Here is a 22,671-nt window from a genome sequence, read left to right on the forward strand (position 1 = left end):
AATCCAAAGCCTCATAACGAAATTAGAACGAAAGCCTACTTCCGCTACCGGCGCCGTCGCGACGGAACTACCATGCGGCATTACATACGGACATGCCTAGCATCTTTGCTCAACGTCGCACATGCACATGCCATACACCGTTCTAAGCGAATTGAAATGCTCTTTCTAATGAATATAAGATATTAAAAGTCGCATCAGGCATGTAGACATTATTAACGAAAGGATCATGCGCTGATGGTGTTGGCGACGCACAGGAGATGCTGCATGACACGCAGACGTATGCAGCTTGGCATGCCAGTGCACATGGGCATGTTATACATCGTCTTGAACCCCATTTCCACGGGCTTTCATATGCACTATAGATGTTAAGGGTCTTCGAAAGGAAAGAGAAATTATAAGGAGGTATTGGCTAGGTCGACATAAGTCGGCGACGGAAGTCAAGCGGGGTATAGAAGCGACACTATATGCAGACGTTTGCAGCTATGCACAGCATTGCAGATGTGCATGTTATGCATCGCCAGAAACCCCACGGAAAGACCTTTCAAATGAATCATAGATATTAGAAATCCAAAGAGTGATAACGAAATTAGAACGAAAGCCTACTTCCGCTACCGGCGCCGTCGCGACGGAACTACCATGCAGCATTACATACGGACATGCCTAGCATCTTTGCTCAACGTCGCACATGCACATGCCATACACCGTTCGAAGCGAATTGAAATGCTCTTTCTAATGAATATAAGATATTAAAAGTCGCATCAGGCATGTAGACATTATTAACGAAAGAATCATGCGCTGATGGTGTTGCCGACGCACAGGAGATGCTGCATGACACGCAGACGTATGCAGCTTGGCATGCCAGTGCACATGGGCATGTTATACATCGTCTTGAACCCCATTTCCACGGGCTTTCATATGCATTATAGATGTTAAGGGTCTTCGAAAGGAAAGAGAAATTATAAGGAGGTATTGGCTAGGTCGACATAAGTCGGCGATGGAAGTCAAGCGGGGTAGAGAAGCGACACTATATGCAGACGTTTGCAGTTTGGCATGCCAGTGCACATGGGCATGTTATACATCGTCTTGAACCCCATTTCCACGGGCTTTCATATGCACTATAGATGTTAAGGGTCTTCGAAAGGAAAGAGAAATTATAAGGAGGTATTGGCTAGGTCGACATAAGTCGGCGACGGAAGTCAAGCGGGGTAGAGAAGCGACACTATATGCAGACGTTTGCAGCTATGCACAGCATTGCAGATGTGCATGTTATGCATCGCCAGAAACCCCACGGAAAGACCTTTCAATTGAATCATAGATATTAGAAATCCAAAGCGTCATAACGAAATTAGAACGAAAGCCTACTTCCGCTACCGGCGCCGTCGCGACGGAACTACCATGCGGCATTACATACGGACATGCCTAGCATCTTTGCTCAACGTCGCACATGCACATGCCATACACCGTTCTAAGCGAATTGAAATGCTCTTTCTAATGAATATAAGATATTAAAAGTCGCATCAGGCATGTAGACATTATTAACGAAAGGATCATGCGCTGATGGTGTTGGCGACGCACAGGAGATGCTGCATGACACGCAGACGTATGCAGCTTGGCATGCCAGTGCACATGGGCATGTTATACATCGTCTTGAACCCCATTTCCACGGGCTCTCATATGCACTATAGATGTTAAGGGTCTTCGAAAGGAAAGAGAAATTATAAGGAGGTATTGGCTAGGTCGACATAAGTCGGCGATGGAAGTCAAGCGGGGTAGAGAAGCGACACTATATGCAGACGTTTGCAGTTTGGCATGCCAGTGCACATGGGCATGTTATACATCGTCTTGAACCCCATTTCCACGGGCTTTCATATGCACTATAGATGTTAAGGGTCTTCGAAAGGAAAGAGAAATTATAAGGAGGTATTGGCTAGGTCGACATAAGTCGGCGACGGAAGTCAAGCGGGGTAGAGAAGCGACACTATATGCAGACGTTTGCAGCTATGCACAGCATTGCAGATGTGCATGTTATGCATCGCCAGAAACCCCACGGAAAGACCTTTCAAATGAATCATAGATATTAGAAATCCAAAGAGTGATAACGAAATTAGAACGAAAGCCTACTTCCGCTACCGGCGCCGTCGCGACGGAACTACCATGCGGCATTACATACGGACATGCCTAGCATCTTTGCTCAACGTCGCACATGCACATGCCATACACCGTTCGAAGCGAATTGAAATGCTCTTTCTAATGAATATAAGATATTAAAAGTCGCATCAGGCATGTAGACATTATTAACGAAAGGATCATGCGCTGATGGTGTTGGCGACGCACAGGAAATGCTGCATGACACGCAGACGTATGCAGCTTGGCATGCCAGTGCACATGGGCATGTTATACATCGTCTTGAACCCCATTTCCACGGGCTTTCATATGCACTATAGATGTTAAGGGTCTTCGAAAGGAAAGAGAAATTATAAGGAGGTATTGGCTAGGTCGACATAAGTCGGCGACGGAAGTCAAGCGGGGTAGAGAAGCGACACTATATGCAGACGTTTGCAGCTATGCACAGCATTGCAGATGTGCATGTTATGCATCGCCAGAAACCCCACGGAAAGACCTTTCAAATGAATCATAGATATTAGAAATCCAAAGAGTGATAACGAAATTAGAACGAAAGCCTACTTCCGCTACCGGCGCCGTCGCGACGGAACTACCATGCGGCATTACATACGGACATGCCTAGCATCTTTGCTCAACGTCGCACATGCACATGCCATACACCGTTCGAAGCGAATTGAAATGCTCTTTCTAATGAATATAAGATATTAAAAGTCGCATCAGGCATGTAGACATTATTAACGAAAGGATCATGCGCTGATGGTGTTGGCGACGCACAGGAGATGCTGCATGACACACAGATGTATGCAGCTTGGCATGCCAGTGCACATGGGCATGTTATACATCGTCTTGAACCCCATTTCCACGGGCTTTCATATGCACTATAGATGTTAAGGGTCTTCGAAAGGAAAGAGAAATTATAAGGAGGTATTGGCTAGGTCGACATAAGTCGGCGACGGAAGTCAAGCGGGGTAGAGAAGCGACACTATATGCAGACGTTTGCAGCTATGCACAGCATTGCAGATGTGCATGTTATGCATCGCCAGAAACCCCACGGAAAGACCTTTCAATTGAATCATAGATATTAGAAATCCAAAGAGTGATAACGAAATTAGAACGAAAGCCTACTTCCGCTACCGGCGCCGTCGCGACGGAACTACCATGCGGCATTACATACGGACATGCCTAGCATCTTTGCTCAACGTCGCACATGCACATGCCATACACTGTTCTAAGCGAATTGAAATGCTCTTTCTAATGAATATAAGATATTAAAAGTCGCATCAGGCATGTAGACATTATTAACGAAAGGATCATGCGCTGATGGTGTTGGCGACGCACAGGAGATGCTGCATGACACGCAGACGTATGCAGCTTGGCATGCCAGTGCACATGGGCATGTTATACATCGTCTTGAACCCCATTTCCACGGGCTTTCATATGCACTATAGATGTTAAGGGTCTTCGAAAGGAAAGAGAAATTATAAGGAGGTATTGGCTAGGTCGACATAAGTCGGCGACGGAAGTCGAGCGGGGTAGAGAAGCGACACTATATGCAGACGTTTGCAGCTATGCACAGCATTGCAGATGTGCATGTTATGCATCGCCAGAAACCCCACGGAAAGACCTTTCAATTGAATCATAGATATTAGAAATCCAAAGCGTCATAACGAAATTAGAACGAAAGCCTACTTCCGCTACCGGCGCCGTCGCGACGGAACTACCATGCGGCATTACATACGGACATGCCTAGCATCTTTGCTCAACGTCGCACATGCACATGCCATACACCGTTCTAAGCGAATTGAAATGCTCTTTCTAATGAATATAAGATATTAAAAGTCGCATCAGGCATGTAGACATTATTAACGAAAGGATCATGCGCTGATGGTGTTGGCGACGCACAGGAGATGCTGCATGACACGCAGACGTATGCAGCTTGGCATGCCAGTGCACATGGGCATGTTATACATCGTCTTGAACCCCATTTCCACGGGCTTTCATATGCACTATAGATGTTAAGGGTCTTCGAAAGGAAAGAGAAATTATAAGGAGGTATTGGCTAGGTCGACATAAGTCGGCGACGGAAGTCGAGCGGGGTATAGAAGCGACACTATATGCAGACGTTTGCAGCTATGCACAGCATTGCAGATGTGCATGTTATGCATCGCCAGAAACCCCACGGAAAGACCTTTCAAATGAATCATAGATATTAGAAATCCAAAGAGTGATAACGAAATTAGAACGAAAGCCTACTTCCGCTACCGGCGCCGTCGCGACGGAACTACCATGCGGCATTACATACGGACATGCCTAGCATCTTTGCTCAACGTCGCACATGCACATGCCATACACCGTTCGAAGCGAATTGAAATGCTCTTTCTAATGAATATAAGATATTAAAAGTCGCATCAGGCATGTAGACATTATTAACAAAAGGATCATGCGCTGATGGTGTTGGCGACGCACAGGAGATGCTGCATGACACGCAGACGTATGCAGCTTGGCATGCCAGTGCACATGGGCATGTTATACATCGTCTTGAACCCCATTTCCACGGGCTTTCATATGCACTATAGATGTTAAGGGTCTTCGAAAGGAAAGAGAAATTATAAGGAGGTATTGGCTAGGTCGACATAAGTCGGCGACGGAAGTCAAGCGGGGTAGAGAAGCGACACTATATGCAGACGTTTGCAGCTATGCACAGCATTGCAGATGTGCATGTTATGCATCGCCAGAAACCCCACGGAAAGACCTTTCAATTGAATCATAGATATTAGAAATCCAAAGAGTGATAACGAAATTAGAACGAAAGCCTACTTCCGCTACCGGCGCCGTCGCGACGGAACTACCATGCGGCATTACATACGGACATGCCTAGCATCTTTGCTCAACGTCGCACATGCACATGCCATACACCGTTCGAAGCGAATTGAAATGCTCTTTCTAATGAATATAAGATATTAAAAGTCGCATCAGGCATGTAGACATTATTAACGAAAGGATCATGCGCTGATGGTGTTGGCGACGCACAGGAGATGCTGCATGACACGCAGACGTATGCAGCTTGGCATGCCAGTGCACATGGGCATGTTATACATCGTCTTGAACCCCATTTCCACGCACATTCATATGCACTATAGATGTTAAGGGTCTTCGAAAGGAAAGAGAAATTATAAGGAGGTATTGGCTAGGTCGACATAAGTCGGCGATGGAAGTCAAGCGGGGTAGAGAAGCGACACTATATGCAGACGTTTGCAGTTTGGCATGCCAGTGCACATGGGCATGTTATACATCGTCTTGAACCCCATTTCCACGGGCTTTCATATGCACTATAGATGTTAAGGGTCTTCGAAAGGAAAGAGAAATTATAAGGAGGTATTGGCTAGGTCGACATAAGTCGGCGACGGAAGTCAAGCGGGGTAGAGAAGCGACACTATATGCAGACGTTTGCAGCTATGCACAGCATTGCAGATGTGCATGTTATGCATCGCCAGAAACCCCACGGAAAGACCTTTCAATTGAATCATAGATATTAGAAATCCAAAGCGTCATAACGAAATTAGAACGAAAGCCTACTTCCGCTACCGGCGCCGTCGCGACGGAACTACCATGCGGCATTACATACGGACATGCCTAGCATCTTTGCTCAACGTCGCACATGCACATGCCATACACCGTTCTAAGCGAATTGAAATGCTCTTTCTAATGAATATAAGATATTAAAAGTCGCATCAGGCATGTAGACATTATTAACAAAAGGATCATGCGCTGATGGTGTTGGCGACGCACAGGAGATGCTGCATGACACGCAGACGTATGCAGCTTGGCATGCCAGTGCACATGGGCATGTTATACATCGTCTTGAACCCCATTTCCACGGGCTCTCATATGCACTATAGATGTTAAGGGTCTTCGAAAGGAAAGAGAAATTATAAGGAGGTATTGGCTAGGTCGACATAAGTCGGCGACGGAAGTCAAGCGGGGTAGAGAAGCGACACTATATGCAGACGTTTGCAGCTATGCACAGCATTGCAGATGTGCATGTTATGCATCGCCAGAAACCCCACGGAAAGACCTTTCAATTGAATCATAGATATTAGAAATCCAAAGCGTCATAACGAAATTAGAACGAAAGCCTACTTCCGCTACCGGCACCGTCGCGACGGAACTACCATGCGGCATTACATACGGACATGCCTAGCATCTTTGCTCAACGTCGCACATGCACATGCCATACACCGTTCTAAGCGAATTGAAATGCTCTTTCTAATGAATATAAGATATTAAAAGTCGCATCAGGCATGTAGACATTATTAACGAAAGGATCATGCGCTGATGGTGTTGGCGACGCACAGGAGATGCTGCATGACACGCAGACGTATGCAGCTTGGCATGCCAGTGCACATGGGCATGTTATACATCGTCTTGAACCCCATTTCCACGGGCTCTCATATGCACTATAGATGTTAAGGGTCTTCGAAAGGAAAGAGAAATTATAAGGAGGTATTGGCTAGGTCGACATAAGTCGGCGATGGAAGTCAAGCGGGGTAGAGAAGCGACACTATATGCAGACGTTTGCAGTTTGGCATGCCAGTGCACATGGGCATGTTATACATCGTCTTGAACCCCATTTCCACGGGCTTTCATATGCACTATAGATGTTAAGGGTCTTCGAAAGGAAAGAGAAATTATAAGGAGGTATTGGCTAGGTCGACATAAGTCGGCGACGGAAGTCAAGCGGGGTAGAGAAGCGACACTATATGCAGACGTTTGCAGCTATGCACAGCATTGCAGATGTGCATGTTATGCATCGCCAGAAACCCCACGGAAAGACCTTTCAAATGAATCATAGATATTAGAAATCCAAAGCCTCATAACGAAATTAGAACGAAAGCCTACTTCCGCTACCGGCGCCGTCGCGACGGAACTACCATGCGGCATTACATACGGACATGCCTAGCATCTTTGCTCAACGTCGCACATGCACATGCCATACACCGTTCTAAGCGAATTGAAATGCTCTTTCTAATGAATATAAGATATTAAAAGTCGCATCAGGCATGTAGACATTATTAACAAAAGGATCATGCGCTGATGGTGTTGGCGACGCACAGGAGATGCTGCATGACACGCAGACGTATGCAGCTTGGCATGCCAGTGCACATGGGCATGTTATACATCGTCTTGAACCCCATTTCCACGGGCTCTCATATGCACTATAGATGTTAAGGGTCTTCGAAAGGAAAGAGAAATTATAAGGAGGTATTGGCTAGGTCGACATAAGTCGGCGACGGAAGTCAAGCGGGGTAGAGAAGCGACACTATATGCAGACGTTTGCAGCTATGCACAGCATTGCAGATGTGCATGTTATGCATCGCCAGAAACCCCACGGAAAGACCTTTCAATTGAATCATAGATATTAGAAATCCAAAGCGTCATAACGAAATTAGAACGAAAGCCTACTTCCGCTACCGGCGCCGTCGCGACGGAACTACCATGCGGCATTACATACGGACATGCCTAGCATCTTTGCTCAACGTCGCACATGCACATGCCATACACCGTTCTAAGCGAATTGAAATGCTCTTTCTAATGAATATAAGATATTAAAAGTCGCATCAGGCATGTAGACATTATTAACGAAAGGATCATGCGCTGATGGTGTTGGCGACGCACAGGAGATGCTGCATGACACGCAGACGTATGCAGCTTGGCATGCCAGTGCACATGGGCATGTTATACATCGTCTTGAACCCCATTTCCACGGGCTCTCATATGCACTATAGATGTTAAGGGTCTTCGAAAGGAAAGAGAAATTATAAGGAGGTATTGGCTAGGTCGACATAAGTCGGCGATGGAAGTCAAGCGGGGTAGAGAAGCGACACTATATGCAGACGTTTGCAGTTTGGCATGCCAGTGCACATGGGCATGTTATACATCGTCTTGAACCCCATTTCCACGGGCTTTCATATGCACTATAGATGTTAAGGGTCTTCGAAAGGAAAGAGAAATTATAAGGAGGTATTGGCTAGGTCGACATAAGTCGGCGACGGAAGTCAAGCGGGGTAGAGAAGCGACACTATATGCAGACGTTTGCAGCTATGCACAGCATTGCAGATGTGCATGTTATGCATCGCCAGAAACCCCACGGAAAGACCTTTCAAATGAATCATAGATATTAGAAATCCAAAGCCTCATAACGAAATTAGAACGAAAGCCTACTTCCGCTACCGGCGCCGTCGCGACGGAACTACCATGCGGCATTACATACGGACATGCCTAGCATCTTTGCTCAACGTCGCACATGCACATGCCATACACCGTTCTAAGCGAATTGAAATGCTCTTTCTAATGAATATAAGATATTAAAAGTCGCATCAGGCATGTAGACATTATTAACGAAAGGATCATGCGCTGATGGTGTTGGCGACGCACAGGAGATGCTGCATGACACGCAGACGTATGCAGCTTGGCATGCCAGTGCACATGGGCATGTTATACATCGTCTTGAACCCCATTTCCACGGGCTTTCATATGCACTATAGATGTTAAGGGTCTTCGAAAGGAAAGAGAAATTATAAGGAGGTATTGGCTAGGTCGACATAAGTCGGCGACGGAAGTCGAGCGGGGTATAGAAGCGACACTATATGCAGACGTTTGCAGCTATGCACAGCATTGCAGATGTGCATGTTATGCATCGCCAGAAACCCCACGGAAAGACCTTTCAAATGAATCATAGATATTAGAAATCCAAAGAGTGATAACGAAATTAGAACGAAAGCCTACTTCCGCTACCGGCGCCGTCGCGACGGAACTACCATGCAGCATTACATACGGACATGCCTAGCATCTTTGCTCAACGTCGCACATGCACATGCCATACACCGTTCGAAGCGAATTGAAATGCTCTTTCTAATGAATATAAGATATTAAAAGTCGCATCAGGCATGTAGACATTATTAACGAAAGGATCATGCGCTGATGGTGTTGGCGACGCACAGGAGATGCTGCATGACACGCAGACGTATGCAGCTTGGCATGCCAGTGCACATGGGCATGTTATACATCGTCTTGAACCCCATTTCCACGGGCTTTCATATGCACTATAGATGTTAAGGGTCTTCGAAAGGAAAGAGAAATTATAAGGAGGTATTGGCTAGGTCGACATAAGTCGGCGATGGAAGTCAAGCGGGGTAGAGAAGCGACACTATATGCAGACGTTTGCAGTTTGGCATGCCAGTGCACATGGGCATGTTATACATCGTCTTGAACCCCATTTCCACGGGCTTTCATATGCACTATAGATGTTAAGGGTCTTCGAAAGGAAAGAGAAATTATAAGGAGGTATTGGCTAGGTCGACATAAGTCGGCGACGGAAGTCGAGCGGGGTATAGAAGCGACACTATATGCAGACGTTTGCAGCTATGCACAGCATTGCAGATGTGCATGTTATGCATCGCCAGAAACCCCACGGAAAGACCTTTCAAATGAATCATAGATATTAGAAATCCAAAGAGTGATAACGAAATTAGAACGAAAGCCTACTTCCGCTACCGGCGCCGTCGCGACGGAACTACCATGCGGCATTACATACGGACATGCCTAGCATCTTTGCTCAACGTCGCACATGCACATGCCATACACCGTTCGAAGCGAATTGAAATGCTCTTTCTAATGAATATAAGATATTAAAAGTCGCATCAGGCATGTAGACATTATTAACGAAAGGATCATGCGCTGATGGTGTTGGCGACGCACAGGAGATGCTGCATGACACGCAGACGTATGCAGCTTGGCATGCCAGTGCACATGGGCATGTTATACATCGTCTTGAACCCCATTTCCACGGGCTTTCATATGCACTATAGATGTTGAGGGTCTTCGAAAGGAAAGAGAAATTATAAGGAGGTATTGGCTAGGTCGACATAAGTCGGCGATGGAAGTCAAGCGGGGTAGAGAAGCGACACTATATGCAGACGTTTGCAGTTTGGCATGCCAGTGCACATGGGCATGTTATACATCGTCTTGAACCCCATTTCCACGGGCTTTCATATGCACTATAGATGTTAAGGGTCTTCGAAAGGAAAGAGAAATTATAAGGAGGTATTGGCTAGGTCGACATAAGTCGGCGACGGAAGTCAAGCGGGGTAGAGAAGCGACACTATATGCAGACGTTTGCAGCTATGCACAGCATTGCAGATGTGCATGTTATGCATCGCCAGAAACCCCACGGAAAGACCTTTCAATTGAATCATAGATATTAGAAATCCAAAGCGTCATAACGAAATTAGAACGAAAGCCTACTTCCGCTACCGGCGCCGTCGCGACGGAACTACCATGCGGCATTACATACGGACATGCCTAGCATCTTTGCTCAACGTCGCACATGCACATGCCATACACCGTTCGAAGCGAATTGAAATGCTCTTTCTAATGAATATAAGATATTAAAAGTCGCATCAGGCATGTAGACATTATTAACGAAAGGATCATGCGCTGATGGTGTTGGCGACGCACAGGAGATGCTGCATGACACGCAGACGTATGCAGCTTGGCATGCCAGTGCACATGGGCATGTTATACATCGTCTTGAACCCCATTTCCACGGGCTTTCATATGCACTATAGATGTTAAGGGTCTTCGAAAGGAAAGAGAAATTATAAGGAGGTATTGGCTAGGTCGACATAAGTCGGCGATGGAAGTCAAGCGGGGTAGAGAAGCGACACTATATGCAGACGTTTGCAGTTTGGCATGCCAGTGCACATGGGCATGTTATACATCGTCTTGAACCCCATTTCCACGGGCTTTCATATGCACTATAGATGTTAAGGGTCTTCGAAAGGAAAGAGAAATTATAAGGAGGTATTGGCTAGGTCGACATAAGTCGGCGACGGAAGTCAAGCGGGGTAGAGAAGCGACACTATATGCAGACGTTTGCAGCTATGCACAGCATTGCAGATGTGCATGTTATGCATCGCCAGAAACCCCACGGAAAGACCTTTCAATTGAATCATAGATATTAGAAATCCAAAGCGTCATAACGAAATTAGAACGAAAGCCTACTTCCGCTACCGGCGCCGTCGCGACGGAACTACCATGCGGCATTACATACGGACATGCCTAGCATCTTTGCTCAACGTCGCACATGCACATGCCATACACCGTTCTAAGCGAATTGAAATGCTCTTTCTAATGAATATAAGATATTAAAAGTCGCATCAGGCATGTAGACATTATTAACGAAAGGATCATGCGCTGATGGTGTTGGCGACGCACAGGAGATGCTGCATGACACGCAGACGTATGCAGCTTGGCATGCCAGTGCACATGGGCATGTTATACATCGTCTTGAACCCCATTTCCACGGGCTCTCATATGCACTATAGATGTTAAGGGTCTTCGAAAGGAAAGAGAAATTATAAGGAGGTATTGGCTAGGTCGACATAAGTCGGCGATGGAAGTCAAGCGGGGTAGAGAAGCGACACTATATGCAGACGTTTGCAGTTTGGCATGCCAGTGCACATGGGCATGTTATACATCGTCTTGAACCCCATTTCCACGGGCTTTCATATGCACTATAGATGTTAAGGGTCTTCGAAAGGAAAGAGAAATTATAAGGAGGTATTGGCTAGGTCGACATAAGTCGGCGACGGAAGTCAAGCGGGGTAGAGAAGCGACACTATATGCAGACGTTTGCAGCTATGCACAGCATTGCAGATGTGCATGTTATGCATCGCCAGAAACCCCACGGAAAGACCTTTCAAATGAATCATAGATATTAGAAATCCAAAGCCTCATAACGAAATTAGAACGAAAGCCTACTTCCGCTACCGGCGCCGTCGCGACGGAACTACCATGCGGCATTACATACGGACATGCCTAGCATCTTTGCTCAACGTCGCACATGCACATGCCATACACCGTTCGAAGCGAATTGAAATGCTCTTTCTAATGAATATAAGATATTAAAAGTCGCATCAGGCATGTAGACATTATTAACGAAAGGATCATGCGCTGATGGTGTTGGCGACGCACAGGAGATGCTGCATGACACGCAGACGTATGCAGCTTGGCATGCCAGTGCACATGGGCATGTTATACATCGTCTTGAACCCCATTTCCACGGGCTTTCATATGCACTATAGATGTTAAGGGTCTTCGAAAGGAAAGAGAAATTATAAGGAGGTATTGGCTAGGTCGACATAAGTCGGCGACGGAAGTCAAGCGGGGTAGAGAAGCGACACTATATGCAGACGTTTGCAGCTATGCACAGCATTGCAGATGTGCATGTTATGCATCGCCAGAAACCCCACGGAAAGACCTTTCAAATGAATCATAGATATTAGAAATCCAAAGAGTGATAACGAAATTAGAACGAAAGCCTACTTCCGCTACCGGCGCCGTCGCGACGGAACTACCATGCGGCATTACATACGGACATGCCTAGCATCTTTGCTCAACGTCGCACATGCACATGCCATACACCGTTCGAAGCGAATTGAAATGCTCTTTCTAATGAATATAAGATATTAAAAGTCGCATCAGGCATGTAGACATTATTAACGAAAGGATCATGCGCTGATGGTGTTGGCGACGCACAGGAGATGCTGCATGACACGCAGACGTATGCAGCTTGGCATGCCAGTGCACATGGGCATGTTATACATCGTCTTGAACCCCATTTCCACGGGCTTTCATATGCACTATAGATGTTAAGGGTCTTCGAAAGGAAAGAGAAATTATAAGGAGGTATTGGCTAGGTCGACATAAGTCGGCGACGGAAGTCAAGCGGGGTAGAGAAGCGACACTATATGCAGACGTTTGCAGCTATGCACAGCATTGCAGATGTGCATGTTATGCATCGCCAGAAACCCCACGGAAAGACCTTTCAATTGAATCATAGATATTAGAAATCCAAAGAGTGATAACGAAATTAGAACGAAAGCCTACTTCCGCTACCGGCGCCGTCGCGACGGAACTACCATGCGGCATTACATACGGACATGCCTAGCATCTTTGCTCAACGTCGCACATGCACATGCCATACACTGTTCTAAGCGAATTGAAATGCTCTTTCTAATGAATATAATATATTAAAAGTCGCATCAGGCATGTAGACATTATTAACGAAAGGATCATGCGCTGATGGTGTTGGCGACGCACAGGAGATGCTGCATGACACGCAGACGTATGCAGCTTGGCATGCCAGTGCACATGGGCATGTTATACATCGTCTTGAACCCCATTTCCACGGGCTTTCATATGCACTATAGATGTTAAGGGTCTTCGAAAGGAAAGAGAAATTATAAGGAGGTATTGGCTAGGTCGACAAAAGTCGGCGACGGAAGTCGAGCGGGGTAGAGAAGCGACACTATATGCAGACGTTTGCAGCTATGCACAGCATTGCAGATGTGCATGTTATGCATCGCCAGAAACCCCACGGAAAGACCTTTCAATTGAATCATAGATATTAGAAATCCAAAGCGTCATAACGAAATTAGAACGAAAGCCTACTTCCGCTACCGGCGCCGTCGCGACGGAACTACCATGCGGCATTACATACGGACATGCCTAGCATCTTTGCTCAACGTCGCACATGCACATGCCATACACCGTTCGAAGCGAATTGAAATGCTCTTTCTAATGAATATAAGATATTAAAAGTCGCATCAGGCATGTAGACATTATTAACGAAAGGATCATGCGCTGATGGTGTTGGCGACGCACAGGAGATGCTGCATGACACGCAGACGTATGCAGCTTGGCATGTCAGTGCACATGGGCATGTTATACATCGTCTTGAACCCCATTTCCACGGGCTTTCATATGCACTATAGATGTTAAGGGTCTTCGAAAGGAAAGAGAAATTATAAGGAGGTATTGGCTAGGTCGACATAAGTCGGCGACGGAAGTCAAGCGGGGTAGAGAAGCGACACTATATGCAGACGTTTGCAGTTTGGCATGCCAGTGCACATGGGCATGTTATACATCGTCTTGAACCCCATTTCCACGGGCTTTCATATGCACTATAGATGTTAAGGGTCTTCGAAAGGAAAGAGAAATTATAAGGAGGTATTGGCTAGGTCGACATAAGTCGGCGACGGAAGTCAAGCGGGGTAGAGAAGCGACACTATATGCAGACGTTTGCAGCTATGCACAGCATTGCAGATGTGCATGTTATGCATCGCCAGAAACCCCACGGAAAGACCTTTCAAATGAATCATAGATATTAGAAATCCAAAGAGTGATAACGAAATTAGAACGAAAGCCTACTTCCGCTACCGGCGCCGGCGCGACGGAACTACCATGCGGCATTACATACGGACATGCCTAGCATCTTTGCTCAACGTCGCACATGCACATGCCATACACCGTTCTAAGCGAATTGAAATGCTCTTTCTAATGAATATAAGATATTAAAAGTCGCATCAGGCATGTAGACATTATTAACGAAAGGATCATGCGCTGATGGTGTTGGCGACACACAGGAGATGCTGCATGACACGCAGACGTATGCAGCTTGGCATGCCAGTGCACATGGGCATGTTATACATCGTCTTGAACCCCATTTCCACGGGCTTTCATATGCACTATAGATATTGAGGGTCTTCGAAAGGAAAGAGAAATTATAAGGAGGTATTGGCTAGGTCGACATAAGTCGGCGATGGAAGTCAAGCGGGGTAGAGAAGCGACACTATATGCAGACGTTTGCAGTTTGGCATGCCAGTGCACATGGGCATGTTATACATCGTCTTGAACCCCATTTCCACGGGCTTTCATATGCACTATAGATGTTAAGGGTCTTCGAAAGGAAAGAGAAATTATAAGGAGGTATTGGCTAGGTCGACATAAGTCGGCGACGGAAGTCAAGCGGGGTAGAGAAGCGACACTATATGCAGACGTTTGCAGCTATGCACAGCATTGCAGATGTGCATGTTATGCATCGCCAGAAACCCCACGGAAAGACCTTTCAATTGAATCATAGATATTAGAAATCCAAAGCGTCATAACGAAATTAGAACGAAAGCCTACTTCCGCTACCGGCGCCGTCGCGACGGAACTACCATGCGGCATTACATACGGACATGCCTAGCATCTTTGCTCAACGTCGCACATGCACATGCCATACACCGTTCTAAGCGAATTGAAATGCTCTTTCTAATGAATATAAGATATTAAAAGTCGCATCAGGCATGTAGACATTATTAACGAAAGGATCATGCGCTGATGGTGTTGGCGACGCACAGGAGATGCTGCATGACACGCAGACGTATGCAGCTTGGCATGCCAGTGCACACGGGCATGTTATACATCGTCTTGAACCCCATTTCCACGGGCTCTCATATGCACTATAGATGTTAAGGGTCTTCGAAAGGAAAGAGAAATTATAAGGAGGTATTGGCTAGGTCGACATAAGTCGGCGATGGAAGTCAAGCGGGGTAGAGAAGCGACACTATATGCAGACGTTTGCAGTTTGGCATGCCAGTGCACATGGGCATGTTATACATCGTCTTGAACCCCATTTCCACGGGCTTTCATATGCACTATAGATGTTAAGGGTCTTCGAAAGGAAAGAGAAATTATAAGGAGGTATTGGCTAGGTCGACATAAGTCGGCGACGGAAGTCAAGCGGGGTAGAGAAGCGACACTATATGCAGACGTTTGCAGCTATGCACAGCATTGCAGATGTGCATGTTATGCATCGCCAGAAACCCCACGGAAAGACCTTTCAAATGAATCATAGATATTAGAAATCCAAAGAGTGATAACGAAATTAGAACGAAAGCCTACTTCCGCTACCGGCGCCGTCGCGACGGAACTACCATGCGGCATTACATACGGACATGCCTAGCATCTTTGCTCAACGTCGCACATGCACATGCCATACACCGTTCGAAGCGAATTGAAATGCTCTTTCTAATGAATATAAGATATTAAAAGTCGCATCAGGCATGTAGACATTATTAACGAAAGGATCATGCGCTGATGGTGTTGGCGACGCACAGGAGATGCTGCATGACACGCAGACGTATGCAGCTTGGCATGCCAGTGCACATGGGCATGTTATACATCGTCTTGAACCCCATTTCCACGGGCTTTCATATGCACTATAGATGTTAAGGGTCTTCGAAAGGAAAGAGAAATTATAAGGAGGTATTGGCTAGGTCGACATAAGTCGGCGACGGAAGTCAAGCGGGGTAGAGAAGCGACACTATATGCAGACGTTTGCAGCTATGCACAGCATTGCAGATGTGCATGTTATGCATCGCCAGAAACCCCACGGAAAGACCTTTCAAATGAATCATAGATATTAGAAATCCAAAGAGTGATAACGAAATTAGAACGAAAGCCTACTTCCGCTACCGGCGCCGTCGCGACGGAACTACCATGCGGCATTACATACGGACATGCCTAGCATCTTTGCTCAACGTCGCACATGCACATGCCATACACCGTTCGAAGCGAATTGAAATGCTCTTTCTAATGAATATAAGATATTAAAAGTCGCATCAGGCATGTAGACATTATTAACGAAAGGATCATGCGCTGATGGTGTTGGCGACGCACAGGAGATGCTGCATGACACGCAGACGTATGCAGCTTGGCATGCCAGTGCACATGGGCATGTTATACATCGTCTTGAACCCCATTTCCACGGGCTTTCATATGCACTATAGATGTTAAGGGTCTTCGAAAGGAAAGAGAAATTATAAGGAGGTATTGGCTAGGTCGACATAAGTCGGCGACGGAAGTCAAGCGGGGTAGAGAAGCGACACTATATGCAGACGTTTGCAGCTATGCACAGCATTGCAGATGTGCATGTTATGCATCGCCAGAAACCCCACGGAAAGACCTTTCAAATGAATCATAGATATTAGAAATCCAAAGAGTGATAACGAAATTAGAACGAAAGCCTACTTCCGCTACCGGCGCCGTCGCGACGGAACTACCATGCGGCATTACATACGGACATGCCTAGCATCTTTGCTCAACGTCGCACATGCACATGCCATACACCGTTCGAAGCGAATTGAAATGCTCTTTCTAATGAATATAAGATATTAAAAGTCGCATCAGGCATGTAGACATTATTAACGAAAGGATCATGCGCTGATGGTGTTGGCGACGCACAGGAGATGCTGCATGACACGCAGATGTATGCAGCTTGGCATGCCAGTGCACATGGGCATGTTATACATCGTCTTGAACCCCATTTCCACGGGCTTTCATATGCACTATAGATGTTAAGGGTCTTCGAAAGGAAAGAGAAATTATAAGGAGGTATTGGCTAGGTCGACATAAGTCGGCGACGGAAGTCAAGCGGGGTAGAGAAGCGACACTATATGCAGACGTTTGCAGCTATGCACAGCATTGCAGATGTGCATGTTATGCATCGCCAGAAACCCCACGGAAAGACCTTTCAATTGAATCATAGATATTAGAAATCCAAAGAGTGATAACGAAATTAGAACGAAAGCCTACTTCCGCTACCGGCGCCGTCGCGACGGAACTACCATGCGGCATTACATACGGACATGCCTAGCATCTTTGCTCAACGTCGCACATGCACATGCCATACACTGTTCTAAGCGAATTGAAATGCTCTTTCTAATGAATATAATATATTAAAAGTCGCATCAGGCATGTAGACATTATTAACGAAAGGATCATGCGCTGATGGTGTTGGCGACGCACAGGAGATGCTGCATGACACGCAGACGTATGCAGCTTGGCATGCCAGTGCACATGGGCATGTTATACATCGTCTTGAACCCCATTTCCACGGGCTTTCATATGCACTATAGATGTTAAGGGTCTTCGAAAGGAAAGAGAAATTATAAGGAGGTATTGGCTAGGTCGACATAAGTCGGCGACGGAAGTCGAGCGGGGTAGAGAAGCGACACTATATGCAGACGTTTGCAGCTATGCACAGCATTGCAGATGTGCATGTTATGCATCGCCAGAAACCCCACGGAAAGACCTTTCAATTGAATCATAGATATTAGAAATCCAAAGCGTCATAACGAAATTAGAACGAAAGACTACTTCCGCTACCGGCGCCGTCGCGACGGAACTACCATGCGGCATTACATACGGACATGCCTAGCATCTTTGCTCAACGTCGCACATGCACATGCCATACACCGTTCTAAGCGAATTGAAATGCTCTTTCTAATGAATATAAGATATTAAAAGTCGCATCAGGCATGTAGACATTATTAACGAAAGGATCATGCGCTGATGGTGTTGGCGACGCACAGGAGATGCTGCATGACACGCAGACGTATGCAGCTTGGCATGCCAGTGCACATGGGCATGTTATACATCGTCTTGAACCCCATTTCCACGGGCTTTCATATGCACTATAGATGTTAAGGGTCTTCGAAAGGAAAGAGAAATTATAAGGAGGTATTGGCTAGGTCGACATAAGTCGGCGCCGGAAGTCGAGCGGGGTATAGAAGCGACACTATATGCAGACGTTTGCAGCTATGCACAGCATTGCAGATGTGCATGTTATGCATCGCCAGAAACCCCACGGAAAGACCTTTCAAATGAATCATAGATATTAGAAATCCAAAGAGTGATAACGAAATTAGAACGAAAGCCTACTTCCGCTACCGGCGCCGTCGCGACGGAACTACCATGCGGCATTACATACGGACATGCCTAGCATCTTTGCTCAACGTCGCACATGCACATGCCATACACCGTTCGAAGCGAATTGAAATGCTCTTTCTAATGAATATAAGATATTAAAAGTCGCATCAGGCATGTAGACATTATTAACAAAAGGATCATGCGCTGATGGTGTTGGCGACGCACAGGAGATGCTGCATGACACGCAGACGTATGCAGCTTGGCATGCCAGTGCACATGGGCATGTTATACATCGTCTTGAACCCCATTTCCACGGGCTTTCATATGCACTATAGATGTTAAGGGTCTTCGAAAGGAAAGAGAAATTATAAGGAGGTATTGGCTAGGTCGACATAAGTCGGCGACGGAAGTCAAGCGGGGTAGAGAAGCGACACTATATGCAGACGTTTGCAGCTATGCACAGCATTGCAGATGTGCATGTTATGCATCGCCAGAAACCCCACGGAAAGACCTTTCAATTGAATCATAGATATTAGAAATCCAAAGAGTGATAACGAAATTAGAACGAAAGCCTACTTCCGCTACCGGCGCCGTCGCGACGGAACTACCATGCGGCATTACATACGGACATGCCTAGCATCTTTGCTCAACGTCGCACATGCACATGCCATACACCGTTCGAAGCGAATTGAAATGCTCTTTCTAATGAATATAAGATATTAAAAGTCGCATCAGGCATGTAGACATTATTAACGAAAGGATCATGCGCTGATGGTGTTGGCGACGCACAGGAGATGCTGCATGACACGCAGACGTATGCAGCTTGGCATGCCAGTGCACATGGGCATGTTATACATCGTCTTGAACCCCATTTCCACGCACATTCATATGCACTATAGATGTTAAGGGTCTTCGAAAGGAAAGAGAAATTATAAGGAGGTATTGGCTAGGTCGACATAAGTCGGCGACGGAAGTCAAGCGGGGTAGAGAAGCGACACTATATGCAGACGTTTGCAGCTATGCACAGCATTGCAGATGTGCATGTTATGCATCGCCAGAAACCCCACGGAAAGACCTTTCAAATGAATCATAGATATTAGAAATCCAAAGCCTCAAAACGAAATTAGAACGAAAGCCTACTTCCGCTACCGGCGCCGTCGCGACGGAACTACCATGCGGCATTACATACGGACATGCCTAGCATCTTTGCTCAACGTCGCACATGCACATGCCATACACCGTTCGAAGCGAATTGAAATGCTCTTTCTAATGAATATAAGATATTAAAAGTCGCATCAGGCATGTAGACATTATTAACGAAAGGATCATGCGCTGATGGTGTTGGCGACGCACAGGAGATGCTGCATGACACGCAGACGTATGCAGCTTGGCATGCCAGTGCACATGGGCATGTTATACATCGTCTTGAACCCCATTTCCACGGGCTTTCATATGCACTATAGATGTTAAGGGTCTTCGAAAGGAAAGAGAAATTATAAGGAGGTATTGGCTAGGTCGACATAAGTCGGCGATGGAAGTCAAGCGGGGTAGAGAAGCGACACTATATGCAGACGTTTGCAGTTTGGCATGCCAGTGCACATGGGCATGTTATACATCGTCTTGAACCCCATTTCCACGGGCTTTCATATGCACTATAGATGTTAAGGGTCTTCGAAAGGAAAGAGAAATTATAAGGAGGTATTGGCTAGGTCGACATAAGTCGGCGACGGAAGTCAAGCGGGGTAGAGAAGCGACACTATATGCAGACGTTTGCAGCTATGCACAGCATTGCAGATGTGCATGTTATGCATCGCCAGAAACCCCACGGAAAGACCTTTCAATTGAATCATAGATATTAGAAATCCAAAGCGTCATAACGAAATTAGAACGAAAGCCTACTTCCGCTACCGGCGCCGTCGCGACGGAACTACCATGCGGCATTACATACGGACATGCCTAGCATCTTTGCTCAACGTCGCACATGCACATGCCATACACCGTTCTAAGCGAATTGAAATGCTCTTTCTAATGAATATAAGATATTAAAAGTCGCATCAGGCATGTAGACATTATTAACAAAAGGATCATGCGCTGATGGTGTTGGCGACGCACAGGAGATGCTGCATGACACGCAGACGTATGCAGCTTGGCATGCCAGTGCACATGGGCATGTTATACATCGTCTTGAACCCCATTTCCACGGGCTCTCATATGCACTATAGATGTTAAGGGTCTTCGAAAGGAAAGAGAAATTATAAGGAGGTATTGGCTAGGTCGACATAAGTCGGCGACGGAAGTCAAGCGGGGTAGAGAAGCGACACTATATGCAGACGTTTGCAGCTATGCACAGCATTGCAGATGTGCATGTTATGCATCGCCAGAAACCCCACGGAAAGACCTTTCAATTGAATCATAGATATTAGAAATCCAAAGCGTCATAACGAAATTAGAACGAAAGCCTACTTCCGCTACCGGCGCCGTCGCGACGGAACTACCATGCGGCATTACATACGGACATGCCTAGCATCTTTGCTCAACGTCGCACATGCACATGCCATACACCGTTCGAAGCGAATTGAAATGCTCTTTCTAATGAATATAAGATATTAAAAGTCGCATCAGGCATGTAGACATTATTAACAAAAGGATCATGCGCTGATGGTGTTGGCGACGCACAGGAGATGCTGCATGACACGCAGACGTATGCAGCTTGGCATGCCAGTGCACATGGGCATGTTATACATCGTCTTGAACCCCATTTCCACGGGCTTTCATATGCACTATAGATGTTAAGGGTCTTCGAAAGGAAAGAGAAATTATAAGGAGGTATTGGCTAGGTCGACATAAGTCGGCGACGGAAGTCAAGCGGGGTAGAGAAGCGACACTATATGCAGACGTTTGCAGCTATGCACAGCATTGCAGATGTGCATGTTATGCATCGCCAGAAACCCCACGGAAAGACCTTTCAATTGAATCATAGATATTAGAAATCCAAAGAGTGATAACGAAATTAGAACGAAAGCCTACTTCCGCTACCGGCGCCGTCGCGACGGAACTACCATGCGGCATTACATACGGACATGCCTAGCATCTTTGCTCAACGTCGCACATGCACATGCCATACACCGTTCGAAGCGAATTGAAATGCTCTTTCTAATGAATATAAGATATTAAAAGTCGCATCAGGCATGTAGACATTATTAACGAAAGGATCATGCGCTGATGGTGTTGGCGACGCACAGGAGATGCTGCATGACACGCAGACGTATGCAGCTTGGCATGCCAGTGCACATGGGCATGTTATACATCGTCTTGAACCCCATTTCCACGCACATTCATATGCACTATAGATGTTAAGGGTCTTCGAAAGGAAAGAGAAATTATAAGGAGGTATTGGCTAGGTCGACATAAGTCGGCGACGGAAGTCAAGCGGGGTAGAGAAGCGACACTATATGCAGACGTTTGCAGCTATGCACAGCATTGCAGATGTGCATGTTATGCATCGCCAGAAACCCCACGGAAAGACCTTTCAAATGAATCATAGATATTAGAAATCCAAAGCCTCAAAACGAAATTAGAACGAAAGCCTACTTCCGCTACCGGCGCCGTCGCGACGGAACTACCATGCGGCATTACATACGGACATGCCTAGCATCTTTGCTCAACGTCGCACATGCACATGCCATACACCGTTCGAAGCGAATTGAAATGCTCTTTCTAATGAATATAAGATATTAAAAGTCGCATCAGGCATGTAGACATTATTAACGAAAGGATCATGCGCTGATGGTGTTGGCGACGCACAGGAGATGCTGCATGACACGCAGACGTATGCAGCTTGGCATGCCAGTGCACATGGGCATGTTATACATCGTCTTGAACCCCATTTCCACGGGCTTTCATATGCACTATAGATGTTAAGGGTCTTCGAAAGGAAAGAGAAATTAT

This window comes from Haliotis asinina, chromosome 9, assembly GCF_037392515.1.
Source record: "Haliotis asinina isolate JCU_RB_2024 chromosome 9, JCU_Hal_asi_v2, whole genome shotgun sequence".
Lineage (NCBI taxonomy): Eukaryota > Metazoa > Mollusca > Gastropoda > Lepetellida > Haliotidae > Haliotis > Haliotis asinina.